This window comes from Rattus norvegicus, chromosome 7 (genome assembly GCF_021556685.1).
Source record: "Rattus norvegicus strain SHRSP/BbbUtx chromosome 7, alternate assembly SHRSP_T2T, whole genome shotgun sequence".
Classification (NCBI taxonomy): Eukaryota; Metazoa; Chordata; class Mammalia; order Rodentia; family Muridae; genus Rattus; species Rattus norvegicus.
Window position 1 is genome coordinate 134,986,524 of NC_141540.1, and position 5,531 is coordinate 134,992,054.

Below are 5,531 nucleotides of genomic sequence, written 5' to 3' on the forward strand. Positions count from 1 at the left end.
TCACTAATGGGAATGAGGGTCTTGGGAATGAAAATTCATCACCTCCGTACTGGGGATTTATCTATCTTGAATTTTTCTCTCTCTGATTTTGTTTTTGAAACTCTGACACTTTAAAAGAAATTATGGTTATCTAAGGAGCCCCATCGACAATGGATTTGTAAGCAGGAAAGGCCGCCCCGACCAATAATCCCCGAAGGGAGAGAAACAGGAGCTCAGCGGTAGCTTCCCTTATGCAATGAGGCCGGCTCAGCTCTACCTCAAAGCCAATGGATAGTAGCATAACAGCAACAGGATTAAAAATCAACTCATGTCTTTCGCTCCTCTACTAAAAGCACAGTGGTGGTTGCAGTTGGAAAGGCACACACCTTTCCGAGACACAGATTTCGTCTCAGTAAAGAGAAGTGACAGGGTAGACAGCGGCTTAAAGCTGTCATTGTACTCGAGAAATGGGAGCCAAGTATGAAACAGATTTCTGGAAAGATGGAGTAGTCTGGTAACAGAATGCTCAGATTTGAAAGTTTCTAATTAAAAATCCTATATTTGATTCAGTATGGATATAGAACATTTGACAGACGGTGGTCTGGTAAAAAAGACCTAAGATTTAAAAAAGACCCAAGATGTAGAGACCTAAGAACCGGGCAGAGCAGTGAGGAGTGGCAGAGCTGCTGCCGAAGTTTGGATTTTACGTGCTCTGGGAAAACTATCATGCCCAGCTCAGTGCTACTGAGAAGTGGACACAAGGGGCAAGGGCTGGTTGAGGATCTTGCAGGACTGAGGGTTTGCTTTCCAAGGTACTCTGGAACCTTGGTCTCCTCTCCCCTCCCTACTCCTCCTCCCTTCCCTCTCGCCTTCCTCCATTTCTGTATCCTGTTCTTAGGGTGTGGCCTAACAGACAGCTGACAGAACCCCACACCTCAGATAGTAGAGAAACGGGCAGAGAAATGTCAGAGAAGACGGCCGGAGACAGAGGATGAAGGCCCGGGTTTTGAGCTGTATTCTGCAGACGGTGAAATCTAGCTTTCTCTTTGCCTTAAGTGGTAAATTCCAAGGCGTGGCCCAAGGACCACCGTGAGCCACCACGTGACCCTCCAAGGGGTCCATGACATTTTAGTCATCTCACAATAACACTAAGACAGAAGCAAATGCTTGGTTATGGTCTGGAGACTTTGGGGTGCGGTTTTCTGACTAGCTGAGCGCTGAGCAGATGTGACACTCCAAGTGTCTTTTCTCAAGCCAGATGTTAAAACGATTGGTAAAGATATAAACATCTGTCATCTGTCTCAATATCTATGCTTCTGCTATGGAAAATAGTTATTTTCTTATAAAAATATTTATAATATTTCACAATGGTTTATTAACTCCAATAAACATCTTTTGAAGTTGTCATTTCTTATTTACAGTCACTATGTATCAATAGACATAATTCTGCTTGACCAAAGCTCTAGTTAGTGTCCACAGTCCTTTAAGAATTTATAGAGGTCTTGAGAACCAACCCTCTGATAGCAGTAGTTGGTCTTGATACAGAGTCAATCATGACCTCTAGTGGACACATCCAGTCAGTTTGAGTGCTGATGGAACTGATTCAGTTGCCAACATAAAAGGACAGAGAGTTCTTGCAACTTCTTTCCACCTCTTTTATCATCAACCCTTGTGCCAAGTCTGATTTCTCCTGTACTGGTTAGGAAAAAAAATAAAAACCCTGCTCTTTCTGAAACCGGCTGGAAAACCTGCTTCAGAGTTCTCTGGGAGGCAGCTGTGCATGGACAAGGGTAGCGACTGCTACTGTCCATGGAGACCTATTCTCACGGATGCTCAAAGGGAACTGTGGGGAGGTATTTGTGATGCCCTCCAGACTTTACTCACCGTCAAACAGTGATTTTTGCTTCTTTGTTTGGCTCAATTTCAGCTCCCATAGAGCATTTCCCCCGAGCATCTTATTGTTAAGCAGAAGTTGAGAACCTTGAAGTGTCCGGAGTGTGTCTAAGGAAAAACAGTAAGGATGAGTCTCAAGTGGGACTTTGGCTCACCCTAGGTAACCAACGGCCTCTCCACATTGAAGGACAGAAGAACGGTTTGATGCTGTTCTTCAAAGGTTTTAAAGCACAACGGAGTCACTGCAGAACTGAAGGTCGGAAGCATTTGCTCTCTGGCCAATTACGGAGAATCGCTGGGGTCCTTCTTCTGCAAGCACTCTGTGCACTCTAAGAAACAAATCAGTCTTCTTCTGTTTACAAGTAAATTCTGGTCCAGTGGGTCTGAGGCTGTGACACTTATTTCTAATTAGCTCTCTGTAGATGGCGCTGGCCCAAGGCCACCTGCACATAGGTTTGAAAGGCAAACCTCTGGGCTTGAACTGTGTATCATGAGAATGTGCAGCATTCCCGACACTCACAGTGAATCTTACCAGAAGTCCAATGCAGACTACAGGAGATCATGGTTGTTGGCTTCAGACAAAGCTGGGGGATCCTGGCTTTGTTTATGAGGCAGGCTTTAAGATGCAAATGTCATTAAACCCTTGTGTGTGTCCCCTTTATCACTAACGTGGGGATAAAGATAGCATCCCCCTGCTCACCGCAGTGTTGGTACGGAAGTTGAATGAGACAATGGGAAAGGCTTGTGAGAACTAGCCAGCTCTAGTTGAGGCCTTGCCATCTATGAGTCCCCCTGTGGGGTTATAAAGGGACTGAGGTCCAATGCTGACACTTGTTTGGCTTCCCTCAGCTAGCTGGAGAAGGATGGAGCTGGTAATTTGCCACAGCCACCATTGCCAGCTCTTGCTTTCTAGGACAGTACAACAGCTTCCCCCTGAGGGCCTTCCCTCCAGCCCTATTTGAATGTCTGTGATCATGACTTCTTTTCCTCCTCCTCCTTCTCCTCCTCCTTCTTCCTTCCTCTCCTCCTCCTCCTTCTTCCTCCTCTTCCTCCTCCTCCTCCTTCTCCTCCTCCTTCTTTCTTCCTCTCCTCCTCCTCCTCCTCCTCCTCCTCCTTCTTCTCCTCCTCCTTCTCCCTTCCTCCTCCTCTTCCTCCTCCTTCTCTTCCTCCTTTTCTTGGTGAACAAACTCCACAACACATGTCCATGCACAAATGGAAGAGATCTGTGACCTGTGCCAACAGGGAGAACACCCCAGGCCTTTGTACAAGCACTAGATCTTGTTAAGTTGTCAAAACGCAAAGTTCTCCTAACTCATACCCTGCATTAAAGCATCTCTGCTCAATGACAATCTTCCAGAAATCTGGCAATAGTGGACTCTTATGACAACTTAGCCACACTTTAGAGGCGATAACTGTGTGAGAGGTGTACCTCAGTTACATAGTCCCCTGTCCTTCAGGCCACTTATGTTCTGAGGACAGTTTGGCAGCAAAGCTTGCATCTGAGATTCCCTCTGTTTTCTGGGCACACACAGGAGGAAATCCACCCGCTAGGGACTCACATTTAGTTTCCCTTCTTGCCCTCAGTGGAGATCCCAGCCCTGGCAAGCTTGTTGCAGGAGAACACCATACAAGACGTAACAGCAGCCTCTGCTGTCCATGACTAGGAATGCCAGCGGCCCCTACTCTTCTCTTTGGGTTGCTTCAGCCAGAGCACAACAGATCTCCAGCCGATTTCTCTATCTTGTGCTGGTCTGCATATCCTGACGAAATGCACCGTTTGAAGTAGTTTATAATGTAAAGCAAAATGGTTTCCCACCAAATATTTATTTCAAAAGTATATTTCGCATAGCACATTTTCCCAACGCTGGTATTCCTAGCACTAGTGGGTCTTTCAGAGTTCTTGGTCCAAGTGCCAGGGCTGCTTGAACCCCTCCCATCAGCCTAATGCTCAAAGCCTCCAGACTGTAGCCTGCGCTCACATAAGGGCAGAGTGTTGCCAAGTTGTTGAGTATGCTGCATGGGGAGCTCAGAAGAAGACAGCCGGGTACATTCCTTCTTTGGGTAGGAAGCATAAAATGCAATATTCTGATTTTTTCCAATATATACATATTTCCAGTATAATATTCATGGACATATTAAGGTCATTCTCCTGAAGCTTGACCGGATTTACATCCCCTCAGCTGAATGTGCCCTAACAAGACTCCGAGAGGCTACTTTTTGATCATCTCCTTCTCTCTCCACCCACCGCCTATGTCTACGCAGACTGCTGTGATGTGTGAAGGGACTGAATTGTAGCTTTTCTTCAGATTACATCACAGAGAGTAAGAAACACAACATCTGGGGAAACATCTATTTTAGCCTAAGCCATGTGGTGGTGGACTATTTACAACCCCCCTTTCCATGATGAAATGTGGTAAATCAGTAGCTGGTGATCATGTGTCTGAAGTCATATTAATCAAGCCCAGAGAAACAGAACCTTGGACACACCTCTGTGTGGGGAGGTGTGGCCCGGTTGAGATGCGGATGCTCTGCAGTCACCTTGTTAGCATCCTTTCCCATCTTCAGTCTGACAGGACCATCTAGTAAACCAAACCAAGGTTATGATGGGCTCACCGCCCAGCATCCATGAGAGCTGCCAGGTAGCACTTACCACCGCCTCCAGACAACCTTAATGGGATGATGGATCCAAGCAAGGCAGAGGTCTAGAAAGTCACCTCCTTCCCTACGGTGACAGACATTGCCAGGCTATACCAGCTGGCAAGTAGTTCAGTCCGAGTTCAGATATGGGGAAGCATCTCCAGGTAGACCTGCAGATCTATGGACACGGCAGAGCCACTGTAAGTTAGAACCTAGCTAGACTCCAGTCACCGTCCTCACCTCATCCCAAGAGCAGCGGTAACACCTCAGGCCTCTGCATATTACTAACGGCTGGATTCTGGGTCTAGCGGTCACTGCATTATTTGGGCACTTCTTTTTTATTTTAAAGATTTATTTTTATTTTCTTTAGTATGTGTGCATGAGAGAGAGAGACAGAGAGACAGAGAGAGAGACAGAGAGAGAGAGACAGTGAGACAGAGAAACAGAGAGACTCACAGAGAAAGAAAGATTCAGACAGACAGACAGACAGACAGACAGAATGTGAGTCCCTGTATGTGGGAGCCCAAGGAAGCCGGAAGAGAGCATAAGATTCCCTGGAGATAGAGCGACAGGCAGTCATGAGCCACCTAACAGGAGTGCTAGGACTAAACACAATCCTCTGGGAGATCATCGAGGGCTCTGAATCACAAAGTCATCTTTGCATCCCCAAGTTGCATTTAAATAAATAAGGAATAGGTTGTTAAGGGTGGGACTAGGGAGTCCTTAGTCAAGGGCTGAACCTAGTCACTCCTTTAAGGGGACCTGGGTTTAAAAACTGGCTCAAGTCTACTTGGCCTCATGTATTAGGCACTCCTATTCTATTCTATTCTATTCTATTCTATTCTATTCTATTCTATTCTATTCTATTCTATTCTATTCTATTCTGACAGAACCAGTAGAAATATTGAATATTAATATTAAAATAGTAACAACTGCTGTTTCGCTCCTCTGAAACTGAGAATTGAGTGCCCAGTAGTTGTTCAGTCTTTGAAACCTGCAATAGTCCCACGGTGGCTACATTC